Genomic DNA, 21320 nt, shown 5'->3' on the forward strand with positions numbered 1-21320 from the left:
ATTTTATAGAAGTTTCTGGAATAGGTTTCTTTTTTTTTCTTTTTGACTCTAATGTATGTATTCTTAATTTTTAAACATCAAAACCACCTTTTACATAAAATGATATAAAGCTGATCACATTGAACAAAACAAGCCATATGCTCTAAGTGATGATATGAATGTGAATAATGTAATTGGAGGGATTTTTACTCAAATGTGATCAATAAATACTAAAGCCAAAATGCTAGCATCCTTAAGAAATAAGTTTCATATGCAAGTGAATAAGAAAACTATAAAAACTTGAAATACAGGCAGAGGACAGATAGACAACCCAGGAAAGAAAAAGCAAAAATGTCTAATAACCAGGTGAGAAATGTTCAGTTTCACTAGTAATAGGAAAAATGAAAATTAAATCCCCTAAAAGAAAGTGAAGATTTTCCAAGTTTTAGTATTTGATGAGGGTAAGGGTGCTATAATATGAACAGTAAATAGATCCTCAGTGGGACTATAAGTTGCTATAAATTCTCTGAAAATGCTTTGGCAGTTTTAAGTATTAAAATACTTTTAAGTATTAAGCGTCTTACAATGACTTAGTAATCTTACCCTAAGGAAATGAATCCAAATTGTGAACCAAGTTTGGGGTGAATGTTAGGAAACTGAGGCACACAGTGGAATAACATGCAGCCGTTAAAATGTTTACAAATCCGTAGAAACATAAGAAAATGCTCTTGATATTAATCTCTTCTTTTTTCTCTAAAATATTTTTCCATCTTGGGGTTTATTTTATAAAGAAAAAAAAAGATTATTATAAATAAAACTCCACTCTTGCAGGGCCTTCAAGGAAGGAGCTGCAAAGTTGAGTTTCAAGGCAGAAAAATTCCAAACCTTTTCCGTAAAGACCCTGTGCGTCTGCTGTGGTTGTGGGAAGGGAGGTGGGGCGTGGGGCCTTTATAAAGTCAGGTGTAGATTCTGATGAAGGAATATCCCAGAAAACAAATCAGTGTCTGGCATAGAGCCAATATTCAGTAAAGGGTTGTTAACTGAATGAGTTGAGAAAAGAAACTCTGCTTTGGAGCAGTAGTGTTCTCACTGTCTCTGTAGAAATGTGTATCGGGATCTCCATTCCACCCACTGTTTCCACCTCCAGACATTTGGACACAAAGAGAAATGAATATTCAAACGGTTGAGTTTTCTTACCATCCTGCTAAATCTTCATGAATATCATACCCAGCCACACCAAATCAGCAGTGTGACACATAATTAAACACATAATCACACGTGGATGGGAGGGCTACCTGTCATCCATCTTTCAAAGTATATTTATTCAAACAAACAGTGATTACCTCTACTGAAAGCATCAGTTTGAAAATGTCAGCTGAATACATGCACACACACACATACATACCCACACTCAACCCAGAAATAAAAAGAGCAGAAAGTATTTTCTACATGTACAGCATCACAAAAGAATTTCAAAGCATTTTAAAATTAGAGAGGAGACTCTCCCTCAAATGAATCATTAATCTACTTTTGTAGATGTAGAAGTGATTTATTTTCTGGAAAATGAAGGGAAAGGAATCAGAAAACAATCGAGGTTTGTAGGGCATATTTTACTACTGCTGCTACTGTTTGATAACATTATTTGATAACATTATTATTACTGCTGTGGTGGTTATAATGAAGGCTAAAGGGGGCAATGTAGACCTGAGTAAAATATAATCACTTCCTTGAAACAGTAACTGAACCTCCCTAGGGAAGGGGATGTATCACAAAATGTATCACTTTCTAATGAAGCAGTTCTATGGAGCTTTTGTGGACAGTATTTCCACTCACAGTCTGGTGCTGACTCACCCCTTGTACCAGGGACATCCTTTCTGCCTTGGAGCTCAGGACTACTCCCAAGCTTCACATGTACTCTTAAGTCCTTTTCGCTTGGAGGGTGGATTCTGCCAAAGCTGTTTATTCTTGCTGCCAAAGGATTTTCTTCTGTTGGGAATTTTGTCCCCAAAATAGCACTTTCCATCCTCTCCCAAACTGAAAAAAAAAAAAGGGGGGGGGGGGAGGCCTTTGTCTCCACTGAAGATAATTTAATTTTCTTACAGTAAGTCTTAGAATTGTAAGCCAAGTTACTTGAAATCACACGAAGTCCTAGACAGTTTTGAAGCATTAGACTCATAATACAATTTAAATTAAGTTATCTTTAAATTTGGGGCTTCTCTGGTGGCTCAGACGGTAAAGAATTTGCCGACAGTGAGGGAGACCCAGGTTTCATCCCTGAGTTGGGCAGATCCGCTGGAGAAGGAAATGGCAACCACTCCAGTATTCTTGCCTGGAGAATTTCATGGACAGAGGAGCCTGGTGGGCTACAGTCCACGGGGTCGCAGAGAGTCAGACACGACTGAGCAGCTAACACACACACATCTCCAAATTTGGAGGCAAATTTTTTTAATTAGATCAATTTCTAGAGATTCTATATTCATTAAAAGTATCAAAAGATTGTTACAAAGCTACCTCTTCTTTGGCATCTTCATCTTTCATGATTGCAAACTGTTTTAAAAATCCATCTTTGGGGATGGTAGTAATGTAATAGGTCAAATTTCTGAAAATGAGAATTTGATTTTCTACAAAATCATTTTTAAGGAAAAAAATAAAAGCACTTTTCTGGATGAAAAACAAAATTGGTTCATAGTTCACAGAGGGTCATGGTGGTTCGTATTTTCACCTGAAAGTAAAGCATTTCTTGAGGCGAACTTACAGTTCAGAACAGTTCAGTTCAGTTGCTCAGTCGTGTCCGACTCTTTGCGACTCCATGAATCACAGCACGCCAGGCCTCCCTGTCCATCACAAACTCCCGGAGTTTACTCAGACTCATGCCCATTGAGTCGGTGATACCATCCAACCATCTCATCCTCTGTCGTCCCCTTCTCCTCCTGCCCCCAATCCCTCCCAGCTTCAGGGTCTTTTCCAATGAGTCAACTCTTCGCATGAGGTGGCCAAAGTATTGGAGTTTCAGCTTCAGCATCAGTCCTTCCAGTGAACACCCAGGACCTATCTCCTTTAGGATGGACTGGTTGGATCTCCTTGCAGTCCAAGGGACTCTCAAGAGTCTTCTCCAACACCACAGTTCAAAAGCATCAGTTCTTCGGCACTCAGCTTTCTTCACAGTTCAACTCTCACATCCATACATGACCACTGGAAAAACCATAGCCTTGACCAGACGGACCTTTGTTGGCAAAGTAATGTCTCTGCTTTTTAATATGCTATCTAGGTTGGTCATAACTTTCCTTCCAAGGAGTAAGCGTCTTTTAATTTCATGGCTACAGTCACCATCTGCAGTTATTTTGGAGCCCCCAAAAATAAAGTCAGTCACTGTTTCCACTGTCTCCCCATCTATTTCCCATGAGGCGAACCTAAGGACTGGCAAATCCTGCTTTAAAAATTCTCCCCTGTTAACACCAAGTTCTATCCCTGGGTCGGGAAGATCCCCTGGAGAAGGGAACAGCTACCCACTCTAGTATTCTTGCCTGGAGAATCCCATGGACAGAGAAGCCTGGCAGGTTACAGTCCATGGGGTCACAAAGAGTTGGACATGAATAAGTAACTATATCTCACTTTCTAAATATCCACTAATAGGAGACTGGTTATATCAATTGTTATATCCTCAAACTGGAACCCCATGCATCAGTCATGATGATGCTGTTGATGATGTTAATGCACATGGAAGCTGATCATGATATCTATATTACTGAGTAAATAACAAGAGCCCACAATGTGGAGTCAGACTGCCTGGGTTTCATTTCCATATCTGCAGCTTATTAGCTGTATGACTTTGGGCAAGTTGTTTTAACTTCAGTGTCTTAGCTTTCCCATTAATGAAACTAGGAAAATATTAAATCCTCCCTAACAGGGTTGCTCAGAAAAATTAATCCAGATGTTAAAATTGTGTTTGGCAAACATTAAATGTTCATTAGATGTTGGCTGCTATACCTACTGTTGTTGCTGCTGCTAGAATGATACATACTCATGATATAAAGTATATAAACATATTAAAAAGGTTTTTGATGTGAAAACAAATATGTGGGATAAGAGGTGATTTTTGAAATTCTAAATCTGTAGTCTTTGCTTCCTTCAAAAATGCTGAGTTGCTTACAAAATAAAGAAATACTAAAAGGTCAAAATGTATCTTTATGCCTCCCACTAACTAACCTTAGAGAAAGAAAACCAAGAGCTTTGCTGTAGTCTTTGTTGATAAAGCAGCAGTTAGATCTCTCCTAAGACACCTGTGACTGGTGTGGCTGGTATTGGGAACAATAAGGGGAAGGGAAAGTCTGGCAAATTTCTCCACTAAGAAACCAGCAAAGTGAATTATTTTCAGAACAACATTATCATCCACAATTCTGTTTTACTGACATTAAAATATAACCAAAAATCCAACTTCACTTTACTTACTCTCTCTTCCACTCACTACCTCCAAATTACTTTTATTATTATGAGTTGGTGGTGGTGGTGTAGTCACCAAGTCGTGTCTGACTCTTGCGACCCCATGGACTGTAACTTGCCGGGCTCCTCTGTCCATGGGGATTTTCCAGGCAAGAGTACTGGAGTGGGTTACCATTGTCTTCTCCAGGGGTGTTATGAGTCGGGCTGCTGCTAAATAAAAATCATGGATGAGGGTTAGGTTTTCATTCTACACTACAGGGAGAATTTCCAGTACCTTTCCAGTAGTCATGTATGGATGTGAGAGTTGGACTATAAAGAAAGCTGAGTGCCAAAGAATTGATGCTTTTGAAATGTGGTGTTGGAGAAGACTCTTGAGGGTCCCTTGGACTGCAAGGAGATACAACCAGTCCATCCTAAAGAAGATCAGTCCTGGGTGTTCATTGGAAGGACTGATGCTGAAGCTGAAACTCCAATACATTGGCCACCTGATGTGTAGAACTGACTTATTGGAAAAGATCCTGATGCTGGGAAAAATTGAAGGCAGGAGGAGAAGGGGACGACAGAGGATGAGATGGTTGGATGGCATCACCGACTCAACGGACATGAGTTTGAGTAAACTCCAGGAGTTGGTGATGGACAGGGAGGGCTGGTGTGCTGCAGTCCATGGGGTCACAAAGAGTTGGACACGACTGAGCGACTGAACTGAAGTGAATTGAAGAGCTTCCTTAGTGCCTTGACTGATGTAAACTAAAAAGAAATTGTGGGCCCTTTTGATGTTAGACCACAATGGATTTTAAGTTCCCCGAAGATTAAATTAATTGATTACAATGGCAATCAAAACCACCAAACTGCAGAAAAAGTAAGCTCTGTGGGGGAGAAAATGTAAGATTCTATGATATTTTTGAAAAGAGCAGATGAGATTTGCCATCTTCTTCCCCCATTTGTTAACCGAGTTTATTAAATGCAATGACAAGTGTAAAACACTTACTGAGAGCTGTTCCTTGGAATTTATGAGCAGTGGCAAAAACAAGTAGATTATTGCAGTAACAGTTAATGTTGCACAAGACCATATACTGCATGACTAGCCTCGGATGAAGAGTGGGCACCTCAATATTAGTGTGTGTGTTCAGTCACCAAGTCATGTCTGACTCTTTGCAACGCCAGGGACTGTGGCACGCCAGGCCTCACTGTCCCTCACCATCTCCCTGAGTTTGCCCAAGTTCATGTCCATTAAATTGGTAATGCCATCCAACCATCTCATCCTCTGTCACCCTCTTCTCCTTCTGTCTTCAATATTTCCCAGGATCAGAGTCTTTTCCAATGAGTCAGCTGTTTGTATCAGGTGCCGAAAGTATTGGAGCTTCAGCTTCAGCATCGGTCCTTCCAGTAGGATTCGGGGTTGATTTCCTTTAGGATTGACTGGTTTTATTTCCCTCTTGTCCAAGGGACTCTCAAGAGTCTTCTCCAGCACCAGAGTTCAAAAGCATCAATTCTAGCGAGAAGAGGAACACAGAATTTTCTGACTTGTAGGGATTTTAGAAATAAGAAAACCTGACTCCTTCCTTTTGCTGAGAAGGCTGACACTCAGTGACTTTAAGTCAACTGCCTAAAATGAAACTGAAAGTCAAGTCCTAATTTTAATATTCATCAACTCTGGTGTTGTCTTAACGCTTGTTCATTAAGTTAAAATCTGGTTAATTTACCTTTGAGATTGGCAAGAGTTATTGACACACAACTTTTTAGGAGCACTGTTCAGTGGGAGAAAAGAAGTTCAACAATGACTGACATTTACGGAGGGAAGCCTTTCGGCATGAAGTCATCCCCTGATGTGTGGTGTATGGGTGACAGAAAGGAGTTATTCATTTAAACCTTATCAGGGGAGCTTCTTAACTGGAATAAAATAAGCTGAGACCTGCTTAATCATCACAATACACTGATAAAAAGGGGAGTCGGAGGGTCTGAGTCTGCTTATCTGTCCTTAGCATTTATTGTCTTGGGGAGGGGATATTTGGATGCTGGTCAGAGATATCTCAAAGTGAAGACATGAGTTCGTCAAACTACCACTTACCACCACTTGACAGAGTCTCTATCATTTCACAATAGGTTCTGGTTTTTATTCAGTATTTGCTAAGAGGGGCTAAGAAGCAGTACTGAGCACCTTCCGATGACTGATCCAGCTCACTGTGCCGGCTCCCTCCCTGCTTATCAAGATGGGCTAATGTATTTCATCACTTATTTTCCCTCGTAAAAGCAAGCATCAGCCTTTAAGTTTGATGAACGGCCCAGGAACATCCCCAGTATTTTGGGTGTGCCTACCTAATCTGTTCTAAATTTTTAAAATCTGGTTCTAAACATTTGGGCTTCCCAGGTGACTCAGAGCTAAAGAACCTGCCTGCCAATGAAGGAGCCGCAGGAGATGAGGGTTCAGTCCCTGGAATGAGAAGATCCCCGGAGGAGGCAAGGGCAGCCCACTCCAGTATTCTTGCTGGGATAATCCCATAGACACAGGAGCCTGCAGCGCTACAGTCCACAGGATTGCGAAGCGTTGGACACGACTGACCACACGCACATGCGTGTCTAAATATTTCCTGGTTTTACCACTACCCGTTTCCCCAGCCTTCTTCAACACCAGCACTTGGGATCCCTGCTTTTGGCTTCTTCCCCTGACAACTAAACTTCCAACTCAACTGGCTCACTGGTTCTCTGACTTAATGAGCCTTTCTGATACTGGCCTCTCATGTTGTCTGAGATGAAGGCTCTATTCTTCAACACCCACCTGGGCAGAGATCCCACTGTAACACCTTGCTGTTGTCTGAAGGGGCCAACTTCAGTTCCCCAGCAGAGGTCACAAACAGGGGAGCAGGACTAGATTCCAGTATCTACAGTAAACTGAAAAACTGGCAATCCATTTTATAAGTTAGTCTCTTCAGGTCAGTTCAGTTGCTCAGTCGAGTCCAACTCTCTGCGATCTTATGACCTGCAGCACGCCAGTCCTCCCTGTCCATCACCAACTCCTGGAGTTTACACAAACTCATGTCCATTGAGTCAGTGATACCATCCAACCATCTCATCCTCTGTCGTCCCCTTCTCCTCCTGCCCTCAATCTTTCCCAGCATCAGGGTCTTTTCAAATGAGTCCGTTGTTCGCATCAGGTGGCCAAAGTATTGGAGTTTCAGCTTCAGCATCGGTCCTTCCAATGAATATTCAGGACTGACTTCCTTTAGGACGGAATTAGTCTCTTAACATTTTATATATCAGGGCATCTCAGAGACTTAACTAATGATGCTACCTAATGACCTAAACTAATCTGTGTTTTACTTATTTTTTCATTGCCATAGCAAAAAAGCCTCTTGCATTTCCCTCCCACCCTAGACTGTTTTCAGAGCCCACCAAAGAGGAGTGAACCGAGAGGAGTTTCCAGGGTCTGAGCCCTTTTGGACAGTCTGTGAAGCTCTCTGCTTACTGACCCATCACACTCTTCTATGATGTGACAAGATAGTGGAAAGGGCTCTTTGGGTTCAGGAGCTAAAAAGAAAAGGAGCAACATCCAGGTGTTACTGTCAAGGAGAACATATCGGAGGGGCAAAGGAAAAAAAAGGTGTCCTGATTTGAGCACAGTTCTTCTGCCCTGCAAGTGCCAGGGTTGGGGACCCGGGAAAGGACTGCCTAGAGGGGCAGCGGGCAAGTTCCCAGAAACAGGGACAAGTGCCCACGCCCTCAGCGCGGTCAGGACGGGTCGCTCATCAGGACTGCCTGCCCCACTGCCACCCTGGGAGGCTCACCCGTGTGCGCCCCCACGTCCTCACTCACTATTCACCTGGTCACCACGTGAGGACATGCCCCAGCCATGACCCAGGATGCTCATAAGCTCCAAGGACTCAATGAACCCACAAGGGGGCAGCGGTGCAGTCAAGGTCCTGGACTTTAGTGGAAAACCAGGGTGGATCCGCACATCCTACACTAGTGTTAAAGGGACTGAACCCTGCTGTTACATTTGGTCAGAGATCTCAGTGTCTAAGAGCCTCATCCCTTTTAGATGAACAGGTAAAAATCAGGTTTCAGGTTTTGTAGGTTGCTCCCCAAACCCTGGAACTTCTTCTCATGAAGAAGAAGTTCCACACGCCTCTCCACCTTTAGCATGTGTTACTGCAACAATGAGAAACACAAAAGGACCAGATTTGTGCAGGGTTAGGGGGCACCCAAAGAAGGCTGAGTGCTTTTGAACTGTGATGTTGGAGAAGACTCCTGAGAGTCCCTTGGACTGCAAGGAGAGCCAGCCAGTCCATCCTAAAGGAGATCAGTCCTGGGTGCTCATTGGAAGGACTGATGCTGAAGCTGAAACTCCAATATTTTGGCCACCTCATGCGAAGAGCTGACTCATTGGAAAAGACCCTGATGCTGGGAGGGATTGGGGGCAGGAGGAGAAGGGGACGACAGAGGATGAGGTGGTCAGCTAGTATTACCAACTCAATGGATGTGAATTTGAGCCAACTCCGGGAAACAGTGGAGGACAGAGGAGCCTGGTGTACTGCAGTCCATGGGGTCACAAAGAGTCGGACGCGACTGAGCAACTCAACAGCAACAACAATTGTCCTGCCATTCAGTCTGCACCCCTACAGAGCTGGGACTCATCGTCTTCTTTACATGTGATACTTGTAACTCTGATTTCCACGGTCTGGGACATGGAGCCTACTTATTCTGGGGGTGGAGCACGGGAGGGTCATCTGCTTGTAAGTGTCCAACCATGATGAGTTTATACAGTGTGAGTACACACAGTCCTGCCCTCCTTCCCTTCCCAGGTAAATGCCCTGAAACAGTTCCACAGCAGAACCACTCTACTGCAGACCAGGTTCAACGTCTGATCACTCTGAACCTCAGGGATGGGAAGTGCTACTTCTCCACGGGTGACACTGTACATTTGGTCAGGGGTAAAGAAACGGAGCTGGGGCCTCTCAAGCATGATTCTATACACTCGTGCTCACTGTATTTATTGGGAATGAGAAGAGCAGGCATCCTGACTGCGTCTGTATCCAGCCTATCTTCCATTTTATAACATTGCTAGGCTATAACGTGGCTTCTGGAAGGAATTCAAGAGGTCTGTTCGGGATGAGGGGTATAAATCATCTGGGCTAAGGTCACTCATGGCAAGGTGAGGGGCAGTTCCTGCTGGAAGGATCTGTACAAACGGTCCCCTTGCTCATTACCCAAAGCTCATTGCTCTCGATGTAAATTTTCCAGCAATGGCAACAACAGCAAGATAACCAAACAGCTCCTGTACGCAGTAAGTCACTTCTTTTCAACTGAATTTGGAGTAGTTTGATTTCATTTCACTACTTGTCCAGCTCCCTTTTAGTTACCAAGATCAAAGGAGACAGTCTTACAGACTGGTGGTAGGTGTGATTTAGAAACTGTAAACATAAGTTAAAACGGTGGTTTAGCCACTAAGTCGTGTCCGACTGGTATGACCCCATGAACTGTACCCCGCCAGGCTCCTCTGTTCATGGGGTTCTCCAGGCAAGAATACTGGAGTGGGTTGCCATTCCCTTCTCCAGGACATCTTCCTGACCCAGGGATTGAACCTGGGTCTCCTGCATTGCAGGCAGTTTCTTTACTGAGCTACCAGGGAAGCTCCTAAGTTAAAATAATCTGTTAGAAAAACAGCAAACAACTAATTTCTACCATGCCAATAGATTTATTCTAGCAGGTAGAGATCTATTTGTACTCTTGGACCTGTCAAATTTTTCAGAAGACCTCAAAGGCAAATGGAGTGTAAAGTTCCTCCCAGATGATTCATACCACTCAGTGCTGGTCCTGGCTGGCCCCAGCACCCTCTTCATCCAGCATATGAACAGTAGGGGTCTCCTGGGTGGACATAAGGTCTATAGTAGAAAACATAGCTTCAGGGTGGTTTATGCTAATAATGGGGGCTTGAGTTCCTGGCCCCATGCTCATCCTCACCACTTAATTTGTGACCCTGCAGAGAAGGTAAAGGACTTTGGTATCTGACTGACAGGGCCTTGCTGTGGAAAACTGCGATCTTGGGCACATTACTGAACCTTCTCTAAGCCTCATGTTTATCAACTTTTCAGGGGAACTAATAGGACCCACTTTGTAGTGTTGTGAGGGTAAATGAGATCAATTAAGGACAGTGAATTTAACTGGTTCACAGCACAATAAATGTTAGCAATCATGATGAAAATATGTAAATATTATCATTATTTCAGAGTTCTTAAAGATGCAAAAAAAGGGGGCAGGGAGAGAAGCAGGGAGAAACAAATGCCTTAGAAGTTTTGTCATTATCAAAGGAAAGGGGGTGGAGAAAGAAAGAAGAATGTTTGTCTTGGGCTGCGATTCTATGAATCCAAATCTTTCCACAATTATTGCAAAGGCTTAGGAATTACAAGAGATGTGAGAGTCTGCATTCACGGAGCCACCTTGATTATCACAATACAGTGTTAGAGTCAGCTACATAAGAGAAGTGCTAAGTCATGAGTACACTTTGGTCAAGATAGGACATAAAACTTCCTATTAACCCTCTGGTACTAAGAATTGTCTTTGTAATTGCAGGCTGAGTCTAAGACGTTTTAGAGTTCCAGAGCAGCAGGCCCCACAGAGGAGTGCACCTGAGTATGTATACAGAATGAGCCACTTGGGCATGAGAAGAAAAATACCAGAACTGCTGTTTTTGTTGACTTTTTAATCCATCCTTTAAACATTTCTATTTTTTGTTTATGTTAGAAAACATATACTAAAATATCTAGTATGTTTGTAATTTAGAAATACATTTATAATATAGTATATTTATAAAAATACAAATATTAGAGGTTCATGATCAAGCCTTTGGAGAGACATGACCAAACATTTAGAGAAGACTGGATCAGTGCACTAGGCATATTTTAAATATTTAGCATGGGTAAACACACACACACACACACAGATATCACCTCTTCCCTGTCTCTGTCAGAGTGGGTTACTGTAACCAGAAGTATGGTCTTGGTTGTCAGTCAAAAGGGAAAGGCACTTTGGCAAATAAGAAGGATGTATTACTCTGTGAAGCTCTCCTTTTGTTTGGGCAATAACTGAATTGTAAATGCTCCAGTTCCCTGGTGGCCATGCTGACAACCTGTATCTTAGCCTTTTCATGTTGCATGGAACCTAGTTAAGCTTGACTTGACCATCACCCACCTTGCTCTCTAGGAAGTTTTTTTAAAACCAGTCTTCCAACTCTGCAAAAATTATAAAACTCATCTAAAAAATAACTGTTGGAGCTGCCACCAGGGCCAAAGATTATTCAGCCTCCCTATCACAACACTGGTCTTTTGATGTCTCTTTCTTGGCTATGCTCTTGGTGCCCAGTAAACATATAGCAATGCTAGAAAAAGGGGCTGTCTCCAAAGACCCTGAATAGCCACAGCAATCTTGAGAAAGAAGAATGGAGCTGGAGGAATCAATCCTCCAGACTTAAGACTGTACTGCAAAGCCACCACCATCAAGACAGTACAGTACTGGAACAAAAACAGAAATAAAATGTAGGGTAAGGGAGTTAGAGAAGGCGAGGTTCAGAAAAAGAACGAGACCGGCACTTTACAGGAACAGATCACATTTAATGAGGCGGCAAGGGGCAGCAGTCAGATTAGCGAGCTGCTGCCCTAACCCAAGAAAAGAGGAAGTATATACGGGCATGTGTGTGGAAAGCTAGTGTCTTAAGGGGGTCTGTTCTTCTCCAAGGTTGTTTGGAGTAGCTATCTCTTAAACGGCCAGGGCAAGGAATTTTGGAGATTGGCCAGAGGCTGGACTGGCTGGGAGCTGGGCATAATCAGCCTTAATGTCCATTTTTTTCTTCCGGTGAGAGAGCTCTTTGTTTTGCATAGAATGGTGGGGAGGACCTGGAGGGGAGTTTTAACTCCAGGCTATTTTGAGCCATGTAACTTTCCTTCTTATAAACCAATGGAACAAGATACAAAGCCCAGAGATAAACCCACGCACCTATGCATACCTTACTTTTGACAAAGAAGGCAAGAAGATACAATGGGGTAAAGATAGCCTCTGCAGTAAGTGCTGCTAGGAAAACTGAAGAGCTATGTGTAAAAGAATGAAATTAGAACACTTCCAAACACCATACACAAAGATAAACTCAAAATGGATTAAAGACCTAAATGTAAGACCAGAAACTATAAAACTCTTGGGGGAAAATACAGGCAGAACACACTACAACATAAATCACAGCAAGATCCTCTAGACCCACCTCATAGAATAATGGAAATAAAAACAAACAAGTGGGACCTGATTAAACTTAAGAGCTTTTGTACAGCAAAGGAAACTATAAACAAGGTGAAAAGAAAACACTAGGAATGAGAGAAAATAATAGCAAATGAAACAACTGAAAATGATTAATTTCTAAAATATACAAGCAGCTCATACAAGTCAATACCAGAAAAATAAACAACTCAATCAAAAAGTGGGAAAAAGACCTAAACACACATTTCTCCAAAGAAGACATACAGATGGCCAATAAACACATGAAAAGATGCTCAACATCACTCATTATTAGAGAAATGCAAATCAAAACTACAATGAGATATCACCTCACACCGGTTAGAGTGGCCCTCATCAAAAAGTCTACAAGCAATAAATGCTGGAGAGGGTGTGGAGAAAAGGGAACGCTCTTGCACTGTTGGTGGGAATGTAAATTGATACAGCCGCTATGGAAGATAGTATAGAGATTCCTTAAAAAACTAGGAATAAAACCACCAATGACCCAGCAATCGCACTACTAGGCATGTACTCTGAGGAAACCAAAATTGAAAAAGACACATGTACCCCAGTGTTCATTGCAGCACTATTTACAATTGCTAGAACATGAAGGCAACCTAGATGTCCATCAACATATGAATGGATAAGGAAGCTGTGGTATGAATAGACAATGCAATATTACTCAGCCGTAAAAAGGAATGCATTTGAGTCAGTTCTAATGAGGTGGACGAACCTAGAGCCTGTTATACTGGGTGAAATAAATCAGAAAGAGAAAAACAAATATTGTATTCAGTTCAGTCGCTCAGTCATGTCTGACTCTTTGTGACCACATGGACTACAGCACGCCAGGCCTCCCTCTCCATCACCAACTCCTAGAACTTGCTCAAACTCATGTCCATTGAGTCAGTGATGCCATCCAACCATCTCATCCTCTGTCGCCATCTTCTCCTTTCACCTTCAATCTTTCCCAGCATCAGGGTCTTTTCCAATAGTTGGCTCTTCACATCCGGTGGCCAAAGTATTGGAGCTTCAGCATCAGTCTTTCCAATGAGTATTTGGGATTGATTTCCTTTAGGATTGAGTGGTTTGATCTCCTTGCAGTTCAAGGACTAACCTGACCATCTGTGGGAGACAGCAAAAATGGCCACACAATCTTTTCTCTAACCATGTGCTCAGGCAGCCCCCCACCGCCCATTGACTTTGAGACAGAGTACATGACTTGCTTTAGTCTAGAGCAAATACACTGCTAGCAGAAAACTGAGAAGTGCTGGTGAGCTACGACTTGCCCTCTTCTGCTCTACTTGGAACCCAGAGCTCATCAGTCCAATGAGGCTGCAGGGGGATGAGTGACCAGCTGAAGTAAGTGACCCAACTCAACCAGGCCACTGACTACAGACGCATGCGTGACCCCCTAAGGAGATAAGTCAGCTCTGCTTAGACAGGGAACTGCTCAAGCTTGCCCAGATTGCCAAGTTGCAAAATCTTGAGCTAATCTTGAACAAATGGTCATTTTGCGGGGAGGCACTACTTTTCAGCGTGCTTTGTAACATAGTAAAAGCTAACACAGCAACCTTGAGTTTTTAGCTTTTCTTCTGATTCTGTAAACAACTATACCCTTAAAATAAATTCCTTTCCTTTAAAGGTAGTCGAGTTGGCCGCTGCTGCTTGCAGTCCAAGCTCATTAGCTGCCAGGAGGAAGAAAGGTGGAAAGATCTTTGTTGGAAGCATGGGCGGATGTAAATTCCTAGAACCTTCTAAATGTGTCTGGCTATTGAGCCAAAGTGTTTGCATTTTATTGCTCCTCTCTATTCTCCTTACTCTTTCTGCAAGGAAGTAGGATAGTACTCTTCTTGTTTAAATAATACAAGACACATACCTTCAAACTCTGCAAGTTTGGAGGGAAGGAGTTTCAAGGCTCTTAGTCCTAGAATTGTCATCTTGGGCCCTGGTCACCCTGGGCACACACAGGTGGGAAGTGGATCCTGACTGCCCTGTTCAGTGGTCAAGAGTACAGACTCTGGCTCTAGGCCGGCTCCTGTCCCAGCTCTGTGACCTTGGACAAGAGCACTCGTTACTGCTTAGTGCAGTGTGACAGATGCACAAAGCCCCAGATCCCGCAACTGAAAACGGAGGTCATAACAGTACTGACCGCTTAGACTGCGGTGAGGACTGAGTTAATGTATCTAAAGCTCACACAGCAAATGTAAGTATTAGGAGGATCATTACCACAGTACGCCTTAGGGTCCCAGTACCCTTGGGAAAGATTTTGAAGAGAGACGCTTGGCACTGTGGGGGCTTTGGTAAACCCCAGCACAGACGGTTTTTCTTCGAGTCCTGGCTCTGCCACAAACCCCCGGTGGTCTCAGGCAAGTCTCTGTGCCATCTCCTCCTTTAACATGGGATGAATACAATCCCTCTTCAGGTTTGGAAGCAAGCATGAAATAACACACGAGAACATGCGTCTATACATCCAAAAGTGCTCGACCCCTGTTTGGGAAGGCCTGGGATTCCTTTTCAGGTAGTGAGGTGGTTTGAGGTTCCAAGCAAGTCCTAGAGCTCCTCATGCTGGGTGAGTGGATCCGAGGTGGGCAGTGATTGCATTTTTTAGAAATAGAAGACCATGGACATGCAGAAAACAGTCCTGGATTACAGACTTATTTACAGGACTCCCCTGGGGATCCACAGGTTAAGAATCCACCTGCCAATGCAGGGTGCAGGGACTCGATCCCCGGTCCGGGAAGATCCCACATGCCGTGGGGCAACTGAAGCCACGGGCCACAACTACTGAAGCCTGAGGGCCCAGAGCCCGTACTCAGCAACAAGAGGAGGCACCGCAAGGAGACGCCCACACACCACAGCCGGAGAGTAACCCCTGTTCGCCACAGCTAGGGAAAGCCCACGCCCAGCAACACAAACCCAGCCAAATAAACACATCTATAAGAGTAAATTTTTACAGACTTATTTACAGAGACATTAAACTCAAACTTGTGTATTGAGACGCTCAGTGGCATATCAGGTCAAAGAGGTCCTGGACTTTTCAAAAGTCTCCCAGAGACCACAGTAAGTGTTTCTGAGCAAGGACAGGAAATGAAATAAGCAGAGAAGAGGGGAAAGTAGATGAGCGATCACAATTTCACACCTTTATACCCCCTGAACTGACAGATGCCCCTTAAGTGACTTGCTCCCCAACTGTGCCTGGGACCAGGGTTGAGTGTTCTTTACCATCACTGGGGACAACGCAAGATTTAAGGCCCACAGAACTTAATGTACTCACATTTGAGTTCATTTTATTATTATTTAAATGTGTCAGTTCAATTCAGTTCAGTCACTCAGTCGTGTCCAACTCTTTGTGACCCTATGGACTATCCACAGTCCATGGAATTCTCTAGGCCAGAATACTGGAGTGGGTTGCTATTTCCTTCTCCAGAGGATCTTCCCAACCCAGGGATTGAACCCAGGTCTCCTGCGTTGCAGGCAGATTCTTTACCAGCTGAGCTACCAGGGAAGCCCTTATTTGCCTGTGTTGGGTCTTACTGTCGGCATGCAGGATCTTTAGCTGCAGCATGCGGGATCCAGTTCCCTGACCAGGCATCGAACCTGGGCCCCCTGCATTGGGAGCACAGTCTCAGCCACTGGACTGCCACGGAAGTTCCGTGATTTCAATTTAAAGCGCGCCAGTTTTATAAATGTTCCAGTCACCAAATCCTAAAGCAAATAAAAGTTTGCTTCTATAATACAAATGAGGCGAAATTTTTGATAATTCTAAGGAAGAAGTCATATTTTAGAAAATTTGGATGGTGCAGAAACACAGACAGTTGAAAGCACCCAAATCTTGCAGCCACCTGAGCCGATCGATGTCACCATCACAGTGGGTTTCCTCCAAGCTGGTTCACTCTGCTCTGACACGTTCATGAACACACACCTCTCTACAAAGCAGGGATCATTCCACACATGCAGTTTTGGGGCCTAGGTGTTTTGGCTTCACGTTCTCTGATGAGACTTTTCATGGGACAACATTCACAACAAGTACTTGCCAGTAGTTGTTGGCAGGATCTGACCGAGCCATTAGTATGAGCGCTATGCTTGCTACAAAGGTTTGGAATGCAGAGCATGCAAGTATATTTATTCCAGTCCCTAAATGCAGTGTCTTGCTGCCTCTGTAGGGAGGGGCAGGACGTGTGAAAAGTAATAAGTACGACACCGCATGAAGGGTGATCAATGCTGATGATTTGTCTCAGGAAGTAAATGTGCCTCCTGTTGATAGTGAGGGGCTGCAGAGATGAGGCAATGGGATCAGGACTGTTTCCCAGCCTGAAGCTTCCAGCCTGGCTGTGACGCACAGAAATGTTGACAAACATCTGCGTCTCACTCTGTAAAAACAGGAACTTTTCTGTCCTCACCGGGGGCCTTTCCTGGGGGTCATAATGAATCTCCTCTGCAGCTGGACGCATAGCCAGCCAACCAATACATGCAGCTGGGACTTCCTTGGAGATTCAGTGGTTAAGGCTGAGTCGCTTCCACTGCAGGGGACACCGGTTCAATCTCTGGTCGGAGAAAGAAGATCCCAACATGCCTCGTAGTGCAGTCAGAAAAATGAAAATCAAGCAAACAAACAAACAAAAAAATATACGTGGAAACTTGTTACAGTGTTGTGGAATCCAGAGTCACAAAACAGACCTCAGAGGACACTTTAGACAGTGGAATACAGTTTATTACGCCAACGGGTCCAAGGGGAATCAGTTCCAAACAAGGACCCTGATGTTTCCGAGATGCCCGGTTTTATACTCCCCACTACATGACTGGTTACATTAGCAACCTCTTCGTTGTATATGACTGGGTTTTACAATAAGTAGGTGCTAGGAGAACAAACAATTAAGGTTAAAGAGGGGGAACAATAATTATATATCAAGGGGGGTGTCTCCACGGCTAATCTAACAGTGGCAGCCTGACCTCCACTACAATCTCCATTTGTTATCTATAGGGAGGGAAGTCTCCAGGAGACCTGGTTTTCACTAGCGATGGTTTCCTCACTCTTGGGCAGGGTTCAGGCCCAGTTCGCATCCTGTCTTTAAGACGGATGACAGGCTTTAAGACGGAGTCTCTCCTGCTTTCCTCACACTGGCCCCAACAATAGCTCCTTCTTTGCATATACGAGAGAAGTTAAGCAAAGGATCTAAATCCAGAAGCATGTTGCAGGGATCACAGTTCCCCAACCAGGGATTGAACCTACATCCTAGGCAAAGAAAGTACAGAGCCCTAACCATTGGACTGCTAGGGATTTGCCACTATACAACCTATTTTCATTATTACTAATAAAAGGGAAAAGAGGGCACTAATTTCTTCATTTTGAGATTTTTTTTCTTTCTTTTTGCTTAGTATAAAAGTTTTAATTTTAACAATCAACAGAAAGCAATGAAAGTAACTGATATTCACTAGTAGGTGAATCTGCAGGGACCCACATAGGGGAAGGCAGGTACATTAAGTATTGATTAAAAATCAGAAACACTTCCTGTATCAGGAAACTGTGATTAAGAAAGAAAAGAAAACAGTGATTATTTTGATAGGACAGTGACTTACAATGACTCCTTGGGGAGCTTGGCAGCTCTGGTGATAAAAGTACTCTACTGGCAGGCAGGTGACTCTCCCCTTTCTGGAAAGAGATGAACTCTCAAGGGTTTGTGACTCTCCAGATAATGACTTCCTTCTCCACAAAAAACAAAGCCTAGCCTCTGGAAATAACGGCCTGTCTCTGGTCCCTGTTCTCTATCCTAGGGCTGCCAATCTCGGTCTGCTCTGAGGGAGGCTTCTCAAGCTCCAAGCCTCTTAAGCTTCCCTGTTTCAGAGACACACAAAGATGCCAGGATTCAAAGCCAAGGTCAGAAAGAGTCACCTCTGGGTGAAGTCACCCTGGACTCAGACTCTGTCTGCTGGAAGTCATTAAACACCCAAACAGGCCTGGAGTTCCTGGTCTACACTTCTATTCCAACACCCACAGGGGGGACCCTTGTGTTTATTTTCCAAATATGGCCAGTAAGTTCCTGGAGAAGAGAGGCTACATAAAAGCCTTTTGGCAGGCGGAGGAACTTCCCGAGTGGTCCAGTGGCTAAGACTCCAAGCTCCCAACACAGGGCACCTGGGTTCAATCCCTGGTCAGGGAATTAGATCCCGCATGCCACAACTAAAGATCTTGTATGCTGCAACTAAGACCTAGTGCAGCCAAATGAATAAAAATAAGCTGTGTGGTTTTTTTTTTTTATAAAGTTTTTTTGAACTGAATTGCACTGGGGAATTCATCTAGGAACCCAACGTTGGGACAGAAGGAAAAATGAGCATCTCCTATAATTACGTGATTTAAAAAAAGACCAACAAAGAAGGGTTTAGTCATCCATTACTAATGGTTTGTGAATGTGCTGCTCTCAGAGATTTAGGAAACACCCAATACTAATCGAAGGCGACTTGGATATAATTTCAAAAAGATTTGATAGGAATGGGTCTAAAGTTTACTATCCATAATCCAACTACATAGAAGTTTAAAAAACCTTTTTTTTTTTTTTTTTAACACAAGTAATTCATGTCCACTGAAGAAAATTTACAAAATACAGAAAAGTGAAATAATAAAAAGCATCCAAAGTCCCACCTTTAGCACCAAAATATAAGACATCTGTGCTGTCATGAAGGCTGATGAAGGAGAAACTAAAAATTCCAGCCAGAAGTGTTCAAAAGTTAACTGTCATGTGACGCCAAACCTGTATGGTACCAGGATCTGGTGGTCATTTTAATACACATGCCTGGACTTCTGTCCTCTTAGGCAACCCCTCTTCACCTCGCAGGAATATTATAAAAATTATCCATATGTGCACAGAATAGCGTTGTGCAAGACTATATTGTGACATCATCTCAATAAATTAAGAAAAAGTATCTAGTAAAATGTAAGGCCCATTAGTGATAAAAACTTTCAGCATGCTAGGAATGGAAGAGAACTTCTCCATCTGATAAAGGGCATGTGTCATAAAAAGACCAGCTAACTTCACATTGGTGGAATACTGAATGCTTTCTTCTAAAACTCATCACTTTATTCAATATTGTATTGGAGCCCTTCGGCATTGCAAGAAGGTAACGAAAGGGAATCAAAGAAGCTATACAAATGGCCATATAACACATAAAAATGTGCTCAACATCATTAGACACCAGGGAAGTATCTTATGATGAAGCTACAATGAACAACAACAACAATGAGATGAAGCAACAATTAGATACAACACACCCACTAGAAAAGCTTAGAAAATGTGAGAACACTACTACAGCGATAAACATAAATGAACTATTTAGACATACAGAAACATAATGAATCATTAAACCACTATCTGAATCTCAAAAGTCACTATCACACCATTGCGCACCTTGGTTTCATTCATTCATTCAACCTCATACCAACCCTATAAAGTAGATGCCATTATCCCTATTTTAATAATGAAAAAGATTCACAGATGAAAAGCAATCTCCAAGATTACATTAATTCATTCAATATTTATTGAGCATATAATTTGTGCAAACAGTCAGTGTCGCAAGTGCTGAGTGTGTAATGTTAGCAAAACTGAACCCAGTTCTTTCTCTACACAAAACTGCTAGGTAATGTGATGGGCCTGTCATGGAAAAAATAAGACACTATCACTACCTTTAAGGAGTTCAGAGCCTAGCTGTGCACTAGAATCTACCACAACATTGTAAATGAACTATTTGGAGCCATTCAGTCTCTAAGTCATGTCTGACTGTTGGCAACCCCATGGACTGCAGCACACCTGACTTCCCTGTCCTTCACCATCTCCTGGAGATTGCTCAAATTCATGTCCATTGAGTCACTGATGCTGCTACCTAAACTTCTCATCCACTGCCGCCCCCTTCTTTTGCCTTCACTCCTTCCCAGCATCAGGGTCTATACTCCAATTTTAGAATCTAGCAGAAAAAACAGGCAGATAAATAACCAATTGCAATGCAGTGAAAGAAAGTGAAAGTCATTCAGTCGTGTCCGACTCTTTGCAACCCCATGGACTATACAGTCCACGGAATTCTCCAGGCCAGAATACTGGAGTGGGTAGCCTTTCCCTTCTCCAAGGGATCTTCCCAACCCAGGAATCGAACCCAGATCTCCCACGCTGCAGGCAGATTCTTTACCAGCTGAGCCACAAGGGAAGCTTCACGATGCAGTGAAAGCAATTACAAATCAACACAAAGTGCTCTGACAGGTACATGCAAAGTGCTATGTGAAACCAGAGCAGAAATGACTGGTAATTTTGTGGAATTCACTGAAGCCAAACTGGCAAACAAATATTTGAGTTGATAATGTCAGGACACACAGAATGCCTTCAGGCCCTGAGGAAGAGCTCAAGATTTGTAACTGAATACACCTGTCTAAGATGCCAGCTCAGGATTCCCATGTGTGAAATGTGACTTTCCAACAATTTGAAAGGTTGTGGGAGAACCAAAAATAATACCTGGAAAGATCAAAGTACATACATAAGGAACTCAATTCATAGTATTAATGGCTTTTAGTTTTTGAACAAATCACTAGTGACAGTCATCTTGCTAACAGACATCTCCTATTGTAAATGTATGTCATTCCCAGAAAGTCTCAGCTCTCGATACAGGAA

The 21320-nt window shown here is 43.1% G+C and overlaps 1 protein-coding gene and 1 long non-coding RNA gene across 3 annotated transcripts in view; one reads left to right on the forward strand and one right to left on the reverse strand.

Moving 5' to 3' along the window:
• Nucleotides 1-21320, forward strand: part of LOC136172472 (uncharacterized) — an 83298-nt gene that overhangs the window by 55710 nt on the left and 6268 nt on the right. Inside the window, exon 3 of one of the 2 annotated variants that reach the window (XR_010664028.1) lies at nucleotides 2930-3009. The exons of the other annotated variant lie outside the window; for it this stretch is intronic. This is a non-coding gene — a long non-coding RNA (uncharacterized lncRNA). Of the gene's footprint in view, nucleotides 1-2929; nucleotides 3010-21320 lie in introns of those variants that run through there. 2 annotated transcript variants of the gene reach the window in all.
• Nucleotides 1-21320, reverse strand: part of STON2 (stonin 2) — a 158616-nt gene that overhangs the window by 18034 nt on the left and 119262 nt on the right.

The sequence above is a fragment of the Muntiacus reevesi genome, chromosome 7 (assembly GCF_963930625.1).
Source record: "Muntiacus reevesi chromosome 7, mMunRee1.1, whole genome shotgun sequence".
Lineage (NCBI taxonomy): Eukaryota > Metazoa > Chordata > Mammalia > Artiodactyla > Cervidae > Muntiacus > Muntiacus reevesi.